The sequence below is a fragment of the Colius striatus genome, chromosome 1, assembly GCF_028858725.1.
Source record: "Colius striatus isolate bColStr4 chromosome 1, bColStr4.1.hap1, whole genome shotgun sequence".
NCBI lineage: Eukaryota > Metazoa > Chordata > Aves > Coliiformes > Coliidae > Colius > Colius striatus.
Genome location: NC_084759.1, coordinates 87,936,669 through 87,949,230, shown reverse-complemented (window position 1 = coordinate 87,949,230; position 12,562 = coordinate 87,936,669).

The following is a 12,562-nucleotide window of genomic DNA, read 5'->3' as shown; positions in this document are numbered from 1 at the left end:
CCTGGATCCCTCAGAAAGCAGTGGGTCTAAGTTCACAGGAAATCCAGCAGCACTAGGGACTAGTACATCCAAAATGTAAGATTGTATTTATGTGCTGAATATGCCAGAGATTACTAGCCATACAGCTATCTGACCAGAGCTATTCTCCTGTGTGTTTAGAAATTCCAGACAACTATAGAAATTCTTTGAAAATCTGCCTGAGCAGCATTTATTTACCAAGAAAATGGGCTGTGTCTAAGAAACTCAGTGAACGAGACGGGGAAGAGCAGGCAGTGAAATGAAAGTATGTGTACAAGAATTTAACAGTGTTTGAGAGAGTAAAGTTATGTCCCTGCATATGCCACATGATAGTGTCATGATGGGAAAATCACTTAAAACCATCTTTTTGTAGGTGGCAGTAATTGTCTATCCCTAGTCCATGAGATGATTTCTATATATGAAGAAGAGCTGCTGCTGCCAGTGTTGTCAGTTGGAAATTATACTTTGGTTACAAAAACCGTGCCAAATATGTAGAGTACTCTAAAATTCAGCAGCCTTGCAAGTTATGAGCACTTGAAATTAATATTCACTTATTCTTTACTCTGTATTGTGCACTGCAAAACCAGCACTGTGTAACGGCTTGGGTAAAATAAATGCAAATAAATGTTTGTCAGTTTACCTAGATACTGCAGCAAACAGTATGATGAAAACAGTTGTTTTCTTATGGTCTTTTCTGCCTTCAGAACAGAATTGGAAGAACATCTGGGAGACAAGACCTCAATGACTGAACAAGATATTGAATTATTACTTTTTTAATGAGCCTATCCTGTTTGTGCACTGACTAAGGCAGGACAATATTTAAAAAGTAGTATTCTATCTTGTAAACTGATAATGATACTACAACGTCTATGCCCGTGAGTTCTGGACTAAGATTACATGGATTATCTTATTTTTTTGGCATTTACTGGCTCTTGGGCCCTTGACTTTGCAAGTGTAGCATGCCATTTACTGTGTATATTTTAGTGTAATTTCACAAAGTTTTATCTATCTGGGAAAATGCAGTTCCTGTGCTAAGATGCTTGCAGTCTGAAGTAATTATCACAGGACATTGTATATGGGTATGCACTAGGTTGCCTCGTCACAGTAGGCAATGTAAAGCTGCATTGCCCCCTTACCCTTCTCCCTCTTCAGATTGAGTTTACACCCAAAGTATGCATAGAAATAAGTAAGGTTTTATTATGGTGGTTTAGATGGGAATATATCAGAAAGTGCAGAGGGACTAAAAGAGTGTATGAGAGAAGAACTTTCTCTCTTTGTCTAAATCAAGGATTTTTTACAAATACGATGTGTGCAAGAAGGGGGCAGGGTGAATAAGACTGTTTTAAATAAATTTTTTCTCTCATATCTGTTGCTGTCTCTGTGTTTCATATCGACACATGTTAGCAACCATTTCAGATTTTGTTATTATTATCTTGACACTGTTTTCCATGAAAAGTTCATTGTGGAAGTCATCCTACAACCAGAGTGTCATTTTGTTTTTTCATATTTGCAGAAAGAATTGTATGTTTGAGACTGTAGGGTTCACATTCAACCTCTTTTATTTTTCTTGAACTTTTGATGCTAGCAATAATATAATTCTAGAAATAGAAGAGAAATCAGACTTCTGCATTTGGTTATTCTTATAGTCCTCCTCTGCTACTTTAATTCTTTTTCTTCTTGAAATCACGATAGAAACATGATTTGTGAAGAATTATCTCTTCTATCTTATGCTTTGCAGTATTTATCTTGGTTTCTTCTTTGTGAAAATAATAAATAGAAGCAATACATTTTCTTATGAAATGTTCAAGTCTCACCAACTCTGTACTCTAGTTTTTAGTGCCAACTGAGTACATCTGTATGTCAACAAAGCCCAGGATAAGACAATAATATCATCACTTTACAGACTGTCAGAGTTCTAGCTATTTTCTCTAAGCTTAATTTAGATCCCAGCTGTGCTTTGAAGAGTTTTGTAATCCTGTAAGCAACACTTGTGACAAAATCTACACATGGTAAAATTATTCTATTAAACTGTTTTCATTCTGAGCTTCTGCTTAGGGCAAGTAAAAAAAAATGACACAACATGCACATTAGGTCAGAAATTATTTTTATAAAGCCATATACTGCTAGTACCAGTCAACAAAAGCAAAGTGCCAGCTGTAGGCAAAATACCAGTACTCACTGGCTCTTTTAGTAGTGTGCTGTGCAAAAAGGTCTTCTGCAGAAATTGCTCATGTGGTGTTTGGATGCTGCCTTTGCCTAGAGCCCTCTGCACTAATAATGTTGTGGATGAAATGATGGTAGAAGAGGAAATATGAGGAAAAAGCTAAGGCAAAGAGGCAGCCATTTGTCTGTACTGGACTACTGCATTATCATTTGGTTTTATTGTATCACTACTAAATCTGGTGTAGTTCCCAACAGAATTAATGGTCTCAACCATTATTTCCAAAATGGTTCTTTAACTCAAGAATATTTGTCCAACTGCTGCAAACACCAGGCAAGTCACATCCTATGGGAAAGAACGCATTCCCAGTGCCAGGTACCATTCAGAGTTACCAGGTCCAGAAGCACGTAGGGTGAGCAATATCCCTTTTGGACCAGGATTTACAGTCCTGTGGAAAAATTATGCACAGAAGATGAGCACAAGCTTTTAAAATAAAATTGAAAAGATAAAGCACTGTTTTCTGTGATGCTTTCTCACCTTGGCATGCGAACGGAAAACGTGCTTAGCATAGTATGGTTAGTTGGACACCTCTTGTCCTGGTGTGGTAGGGCAATGGGACAAGTTTTGTCCAACTGTCTGTTGGACAGTTAGTTTTGAGGGCTCCTGATGTACTGAGAGACAGGGAGGTGAGAGACTGGAGATGATTGTGCCTGGCTTTGCAATTTATACTGGTTGCAACTGATAGACAGGTCTCATGTGAAGAGTTTAGTCTTTGCCACTGAATTGCTTTGTGGTCTCAGATCTCCTGTCCTCATTTGCAGATTCTGTCTATATAAGCAGAAACAGTTTTTCCTGCAAATATGGACACCAAGGCTAAATTAATCAAAGACAGCTCAAGTAATGTCTAAATTACTGAAAAAAAAACAAACAAGAAAAAGGAAAAAAAAGAACTTGTCACTGAGCTAAATCTTAGGCTATGTCAGAACCAATTTCATGAAGACTCAAATAGTATGCAAAATGTAAGTGCTGCTCTCTCTAAGAGTTGGAGATGTCTTCTATACCTCTTTGTGAGTGGAATGAAAAATGCCTTTCTCTTTTACTCTGTCAGCCAATAGCTGATTAGTGGCCTTGAAGAAGATTGCTACCTTTCTCATCTGTGGTACTGAGCTACAGTTGCATGAGAAACGTGTTTTAGAGTTCTTTTCACTACATTATACATGCACATCATATAAAGAGAACTATACATCTTTTTGTTTATCGATACAAATGTTGTCACGTCAGAATTGTGGCTCCTGTAGACTCTTGACATTTTCTAACAATTCTTTTCAACTTGTTTATGGTTTCGCCAGCACCTACGGGCTCACTGGAGGTGAGAGGGCCATTATACATGTTTCTTTTAGAAGCTGGTGCCCATCCTGCAAAGTTTACAGTCTGAGTGGTGGTAGTGGCTGGAACACAGTATCAATGAGGTGACTGACTCACCCACGTTCCTACAGCATATCAGTGGAAGGACTAGGAGGACCTTGCTTTCCTTGTCTGTGCTTCAGCCTGTGTTGTTTTCTCAGCCCTTGGGAATCTCAGTGCTTTCAGTGATCACAACTGATTTTTAGAAATGTGTTTTACAATCATTTTGTTCCTGTACACAGCACTGCAGCCCGGTAAGTATATCCTTTTGATGTAACAGTTCTGAGGAAGGTGGTCATCTGTAATCTGCACAGAAGAGATGACTTAATTTTCGTAGTTTCAAAGTCACATTAATCACACTCTTTTAATTAAGTCAGCTTAATCAAAAGACATTTTTAATGTGCTATTTTTAACGGCACTGGAGGTAGGGGGAAAGTATGGTTTTTAAGGATATTTGATGTAATTAAAGGTATGCAGCTTCTCTATGTTGAGGTTGTAGCACTAATGAGGAAGGAAACCCAGGAGAAAGATGCCCGGTCTTTTCCTGAACTTGTGGAGAGAAATTAAGATATGTGTATGTGTGATGCATATGAATTCTAGTTGATTTGTTCGTTACGTTTTCATTCCACGTTTCTCAGTAATTTTAGCAGTAACGACTTAAGCGAAGCAAAGACTTGCCAGCGGTCTTCGACAGGTATTTTGAATAAGCGTCCCTAGATAGTGAGCATTTTTTGCACCATCTGGTGGTCGAATGTACGGCTGCAGCCTCGCTTGGTTTGTACTCTCATACCCAAACCAAAGGTTAAATGAAACGCAGCCTCTCAGAGGCAATTCATTTGGAGTCCTCTCTACAGGTTCTTCTGTCTCACTACCTAGCCTTTCTAGTAAAGAGTGGATAAGAACATCACTGAAGTGGATGGCAGAAATTGATGAAGAACAAGGAAACACAAACATTTTATGTGAACTGGGCTGAAGTCAGCATTTGCTGTTTCCTTCCAGGTCAGTGAAGAATTTAAGTTGTTCTAGCCCACTTGTTTGAACTTACATGGTTTCATAAGAGGTAAGAAGGTCATTCACAACAATTTATTAGCTTATTAGGGGGAACTTCCCTTCAGTTGTGCTGGGCTGAATTTTACAAACAATTTGTAAAATCTCATAAGCTGCACCATGGGGACCTTAGGGCATTTTAGCCGACTTAAAGTATCTCTCTTCCTAATTCTTGTTAGAGATCAAAACTGGTACCTTAGTCATCAAAAAAACTAAAAGAATGAGTTAGTTTGTGTGGTATTTTTGACATAAAACCATTCTTAGAGGTTCTGATCACCTTCTAGAAAGGCCTTGAATCCTTCCTACATCCTTTCTGTCCTGGCTCTGAGCTCTGGAGAGGGAAGGCTGTAAAGCAGGAGAGCGGCCTCGGTCATGTGCAATAGGGAAACGCTGTTAATTCTCTTCAAAGGCCTTTGTTGTACTCCACTTCTTTCTCTACCTGGTCTCCTACCTGCAGCTTTGGTATTCAGTTTTGTTTCTACAATTTCCCCCAATTTCAAAGAAACCCCGGGGGCTAACCACCTAGAGAGGGGACGCTCAGGCACTGAGCAACTGGTTTAGGTACTGTGAAATGGCATTCTTTTGTCCTGTCATAAATGCAGAATATATGCAATATACCAAGAGCATTTTTCCTTCACTGTTTCAACTACCTAATATTAATATCAAAACCCAACCAGAGCTTGTAAGTGTAGGCATGTCAGCCACTTGTCACACAGTAAGTTAGGGAGTGACTCTCCAGCAGGTCAGCAACTTTGCAGTAACTACCTGTGTGCATAGTCATATACAGCTGTGACAGCAGGGCAGGGTGCTTTGGCTCCATTTCGGTGAAGGGTAAAGCTAATTTACAGGGAGAAAGCAGGTTTAAGAGTTGGCTTCTGAAATCCACCTTTATCACTTCTGCAACTGAGAACGACAAATGTGGTCTTTTATACTTTAAGTTAATGCTCTGCTCTGGCCTCTTGTGTTTTGCAGCCCCAGGAAGATTTAGGATATGGTGAGAAAGAGAGTTAAATTTATCATTCTTCCCCCTATGCTTGAAGAGATGTAATTGAAGTTCACCCAGGGGAGAAGTCACTACCAGCAGATAAACACCTTAGCTTGCTGTTTCTACTAAAATGGTTAACAATGGAGTAGTTAAGACTTAAAATATAATTTGTTGTCATTAAGCTTTTATATTATCTCCATCCTGAGCTCAATAGAAGCTCCCATAGAAGAGTCCAGGTGCTTTAGATATGTTCTGTATTTTGAAGGTAATCCTTGTAACCCTTAGTTTGAAGAATGCTGAGGTAGGCTTATATCTTCTTGCTTTTGAAAAGGGTGATGAAGTTTCTATTCTCCCCTAAGTCTGGTTATTCCACTCTCTGTACCACATTGGCTGTGGGTCTTCTCTTAGTTTACTGCATGGCTATTCTGACTTAGTTCTTTTGTCAAGGTCATTTTCTTAAAACTTTAGGAAGCTGAACTGACTCATTGAGAGACAAGATAAGTATCAAAGCTAGGGCAAGGAATGAGGCAGGAGTGTGTGGATAGAAGCAGGGGAAGTGAGATTCTCCCTGTTTCAGTGCCCTGATAGCATTTAGTCAGCACAGGTTTCATCATGCCTCTTGACCTTAAGTCTAAGGTCAGGTGCCATGATTGAACAGTCATTTTAATCCAGTTGCTGCTGTCACCAGAAAAATTCCCAGTTCCCTCCCCTTGGTTGTGCTGTCTCCCCTGTGCTAAAGCTTAAGTCGGGGGACCTTTTCTTCCTCTGGAGTGGGCCACTCCTTGGGGAGATCAGTTCTGTGAGCTAGGTCCTGGTGTGGTCATATAAATGTTGACATGGCAGCAAATAGTGAGGCAGGAGCCACTCACTGAAAGTGGGACTATCTCAGCAACAGAGCGGATTCATTCCTGAATTAACTGACTATGTATCCATGGCTTTAAGACACATTTTTCTCTACTGTGCCCTTCAAATAAGGCTTCCAAACTATGCACCTAAACACAAACAGGCTGACCATTCTGTTGATCACACTTTGTTTAGCAATGACTTAATGATTGGGAAAATCAGGCCTTTTCTACTCATACACAGTTGTGCTGTGTCCTGGGTCTTGTTTGTTACTCATACTTGTTGTGGGAGGAGATAGCATGCTTCACAGCTGAAGGGGTGGCATTGTAACAGTTAACATCTGCAAGACCAAACAGTGAACTTAAGAGAGATACTGAGCCTGTTTGGGGTTATATACCTTATGCGAAAATGACCCTTTTCCCATTGCACTTTACCTCATGCAATTTGAAACCAGAGTGTAGCTACGTACACCTTTGGGAGGGTAAAGAAGGATTCAGCATTTCAGCTGTTATCCACAGAAAGGCTTTTCAAGCTTGCAATATCTTTGTCTCGTTTAACAATTTATGTATGTAAGTTTTGGTGCTTGCTTTGGATACTTTCCCTAGTGGTCTCCCAAACTGATTATAAACTTGTTCAGCTGATTTCCATCTCATGGTTTTCTGTCTGTCATTGGGTTATTGGAAAACTGTTGTCAGATTTAAAACAACAATTGTAAGGGTCCCCTGTGTTTATAAAATTTAAAAAAATCTGTTCATAATGTGAAAGAGAGAAACTTGTCAAAAAGGCTCTGAGCTGTGGGTATGGAAGCTGCCTTAGCAATGGAAAACGCAGGGCTTTGCCAGAGCAGTTGTGTGAAAGAGCTCTCCCAGCCAGTACGGACTTGGGATAAAACAAATTACCTCAATGGGGTAGAATAGAGCTTACCTTTTAGTGGCTTGAAATGAAGTACAAAGGGGATGCATGAAGTGTATTATTCTCATAAGCCTCTGTGAAATGTCAAACAAAAATGTCTTTCATGTAACAGCACAACAGAAGATGAGAATCATGCAGGAAAAAATAGAGCTTTGAAGTAAACAATTTGGTTATTGGAACAAAAAAGAAAAAGTTGTAACCTGGAACACGGGAGGAAGTGGTTTTAAAAAAACTAAACCAAACAACAAATAACCCACCAAAAAAAATACTACCTACTTTGGGCTTGAGTGAAAGGTGCTTTAGACTGACTCCTCTGATTACATATTGCTTAGCCTATTTCTTAAAAAAATGAAAAACAAACAAACAAACACACACACACAAAAAAAAAAAAACCAAACCAAGAAAAACTCAAAGTAAGATGTATTAAAACAGAGGCCCTGTTGATAGAAAATAGAAAGTTACTTTTTGGGGACACTGCTACCCAGGCACTGTATGTTGGTTTTATGTGTAAAATCGTGAAACAGAGAATGTCTGTTGGACATTTGCAGAATTCAGTGCTTTTTTTTTTCTTGAATCTCTATATTGTCTGTTCCTGGAGCATGTTCCAGCTATTTGCTTCCTTATAAAACACTCAGAACGTACATGAAGCCCAAAGAACTGCTACATCCATTAGGGACAAGGTAGAAATGTCAGTGGCAATGTTAAGCCAGGGCTGACAATCTATGATACCACAGACTTCTGCCTGAAAGGAGTAAGTGAGGTCAGAACAATGTATCCGAAGCATGTCACGGCAGTTCTGGTGCCAAAGAGGTTTTATAACTACCTGCAGAAGCTGAAGAACTACTCAAGAAATTTCTAGTCAAAGTTATAGGTAGTGTTGGTGTTGTGAGGGGTGGTTGGGGGTCTGCAGCCTGAGTACATAGAGTAAAGCAAAGTATATCTGCTATGTTTCTGTACCACTATGCAAGAATTTTGGATTTTCAACATACTCCCATTTCTTTCTCACATGTAAGGTTGCAAGGGCTTGGTCTTACCTCTAGTAATAATAGAAGGCTTATTCTTTAGCCATTCTGTTGCTGGGTTCTCAGTGTAGTCACACTGATGCCCCACTGCAAGGCTGGTAGTACTCGTGAAAGAACTTTGCCGTGTTTCGCTGAAGCAGCTCAGCTTGCCACAGCTGCTTGCTCCAGCCTGTGCTTTTCCTGTCAACAGTGTCTTAAGAATCAGAAAAATCACTTTCTCTTGACATTGAACTTTGTTCAAGTAAAGGTTGCCCCCAAAGCTACACTCCCTCTTTTGTTGGAAAACTTCTGCTTAGAACGTTCTCATGTCAGTAAACATAGCATTCCAGCATAGTGATGCTGCCATAGCACTGCAGTGCACTCTACCACATTTGACTGTTAAAAAGGGATATTGTAGTGTGGATAACTCACAGTACAAGCAAGAGCTCATAAAATTCTTGCTACGATGTCTTAGGCCAATGCTCTGGAACGCTGCAGTGATTTTTAGAAGCTATTGTGGTATTAGTTAATCTGTGAATGACTTCTTCTGAGGTGGCATTTTTGTAAAACTTATGTAATAAAAATTAAATAATGGTAATGTTTTTTAAAAGAGAGGTATTAAAAGTGTCCTATTCTGCAGACCAAAGCAATAATACATTGGGCAGCATCAAAGCATTAAACAAGATGGTTTGCATCATTAACACTAAGTGATATGGCATAACACACCGATAAATGATGAGAATTAAAAAAAAAGTATCACACAATACACTTTTTGGAAGTGCCAGAACAAATTTACTGAAGCAAATAATTTTCCAATAAAACTAGGTGTACCTTTTTTTTCCTGATGTTTTCCTGATTGCTGAATGCAAGATCAAATATCACAGTTAAATACTCTTTTCCATGTTTGATGTGCTGTATATATGGTCTTCATAGCAGCGTCGTGAAGTAGGAAGGAAGAGTGAGCATTATTTTTCTTATTTTGTAAATCAAGGAATCAAGGGAGTTACATCAGGAAGACCAGAAAAATTCTTGCCTTATTCTGAAATCCATATGGTAGTTAAATCTTTAAGCCATGCTTTTTCTTTTTTTTTCTAAGTCTACAGAAAATCTTTATTCCATTCCATAAACGAGGCTCTGAACAGAACAGTACTTATATGGGCCATTTCAGACCTATAGCGTTCCACAATGGAAACTGCAGTTTTTACGGTGTGATATATATGTGCAATAGGCTTTACAGCTACAGACAAGCAGATAAGGTTCATGGTCCACAAAGCTTTGTCTAGAGCAAAGATGGGAAATACTGGCTGTTGGCTGTCTCTGATCTGTGACTTAACTTCATGTTATGGGATTCTTTTCTTTTTTAAATAAGGTGAGAGGTAGTGGGGCTAGATGGGTCCTTTGACTCTCAACAAAGAAAAGGTTTCTCACCCTTGGGCTGACACAAAGTTGGTCGGATTAACATGCTTCTCAGTTCTACTTTGTATCTGCTACATAACTACTGTCCTGGGAGCTAAGTATTTTTCAGATCCAAAATTTATTACTTTTGCTTTGGAAGATATTTTTCCCTGTGCCTCCAAAGAGTACAGGATGGCACAGGCGAACCTGAGAGATTTTACCAAACTCATTACTGTAGAACCTGCACATGGCATTCTGAGACGAGGATATTTCTAAGTATACTAATTCTGTCTTTTTTGATATTCTGCAATCCTGTGCTTTTAAAACAAACTCTTGACGTACATGCATGCCCAAGTGAATTCAGACGTGGTAGTGCAAAGCCTTTTCCAGTGACTTCAGTAGTTTATAATTAGCATTCTACTGTTATATACCATTTTCTCTTCCAAACTCTGATTCAGGAAAACATGTGTAATTATGAGCATCTGTTGAAGTCCATGATATAACAGCAAAACATCTTATCCATAAGTAGGAGGGTGGAGAATATTTCTTGTTTTACTAAAGTGATTTTCTGGGGAAAGAAAAAAAAAGGGGGGGATTTTGGCTCATTCCTAGAAGAGAAAAATGCGAATAGATCGAGTATGGTGGTTTCTTGGGTCAAGTAAAAAATAAATTCATGCAAAGAAGTAGCTGAAAAGACTCATAGGAAGTTTGTGGGTTATACTTGCCTTCAGTTAAATTTTTATTTTATTTTTAACTTTACATTAAATACCCACCTAATGTTTTGCTGAACCAGTGTTTCCATCTCTCAACACATTGCATTGAAAGGAATTTTGAAACAAACTCCTCATAATTCCCCAAACTCCTCCAAACACAGGTCTTAGATGATTTGACTGATTTGATTGCTCATTGCTTGTTTTTCACATCAAACCCCACCCTCATTTACTGATGGCCCAGAGAATGCTCCGGAGCCTTTTCCACTGACAGAAACAGAACTTAGATTGTGAGTAAACACTCTTTTCTCCCTCTAGCTGATATTGAGTGAGGCAACAGGCTGCTCTGACGGGACATAACTATAACAGAACTGCAGTCTCAATAGGGGGAGTCTGGGGCTTATTTCTCTTGGTGCAGAGAAAATCCCCATGGCAGTGGTGGCTTCTCTGCAAGGAAAGCCCCAGTAGAAACTGATACCCATGGATGGGTTCAGGCAATGTTTTCTTTTTCTTCCTTGTATCTTGCTCTGAGCTGTCATCATGACAGCAAGCTCTTTTCCCCTCTTTGCTTCTGAGGCTGAGGCTGCAGTCTTTCTCTGGGGAGCCTAAGAAACATAGAGTTGGATTTGGGCAAGGCTGTGGGCTTGTCTGTGATGGATGTTCCTTGCAGCTGAGTGTGATGGTCCTCCAAACTGTAGGGTCTAGGTCATGGACAAAAGCAGCAAACGAATTGAAAGGGCTGCCAGCAAAATTAAAACCAATATGAAAAATAAAGCTTTAGATAACAGTTTCCCATGTGAAATTTGGCAATTTGTTGTGTTTTGCAGTCTTTTCATTGATATTTCTTAAAGACACATCATAGACCTACACCACTACTCCCTACAGCAATGACATTTTCTTTCAGCTTACAGGGCAGCTTTGAATCAGGCCCTAAATGCTTTGAATCTGTTCTTGCCCGTCTTTAAAATCAAATGATGGATTGGTTGTCAAAATGAAGAACAAAACAACTAGGACTTTTAGAGGTCCCTTTCTACCTTGAGGTCTCTCTCCAGAGGTGCTCAGCTCCTGCTGCTGCCGGCCCATTGTGGTCATTGCTTTTGTTGCAATGTCGTCCCTGTTGTTGTATTTCAGTGTGATTTCTCTGTTGGTAAATACAATTGAGCTTAGTTTTATGAATGCTTTTAGGATCTTGGAGCATTGTTGGACAATCTTCAACAGAATGTATGTGACAGCATGAGCATCTAGAGGGTTTGTGTGCAGATAAAGCATCTGTGATGTTGGGAAATCACTGTAGTGTTTTTGCCAGACTGAAGTTGAAATGTCCATATCAAATTGAATGGCAGCTTTTGAATCACAAACTGGAACTTTCCATACTACAAACACACACATGGATCTTATGGCAGAAAGAGTAGTTTCCAAATCAACAGAGGGAAATTATGCAGCTAACTCCCTAGCACAATTAGAGAGCACTAAAGGCATGTGAAAACAAAAGTCATTTTTAAAGCTAACAAAATAATCACAGGTTGAGATTTTCCATAGCTTTATAAAATGAAGCCAAAGACCATTCTCAGTGCCAGGTAAAAGTTTCAGTCCATAAAGAGCAGCTGTGTTGTGCTACTTTACACAAAACAAATAAGCCAGTAAAGTTTTACAGGGCATGGGTATACTAGACTCAACATGCCTAACAAAAACGCACTACTAAAGAAAAAATAGTTTGTTATCAAAAAGAACTTGTGTGTTTTTATGCTTTTGCAAAGACGATTTAAGAGCTGACGTCTTCTTGGTTGTGCTGCAAGTTCAGTGCTGTGAGAGACAATCTAACTGAAGAGACTACATGCCAGCTGATGGATGAAGCTGATGTAATTAAATTCAGGTCATCTCAATGTAAAAAGGGTTTCACTGAGATAAATAGTGTCTGCATACCTCAGCCTTGCTGATTGTTGATTATACATCCCCTAAAGTGCTAATCCCAGCCTTTGTTCCATCTGGAGCTGCGTGGAGTGACTGAAAAGGCAATCATATTTAAAAATTGGCCATCCTGTGTGAATTAGCAATGATTTGCCCATAAATCATCTGCAGAAGCTTT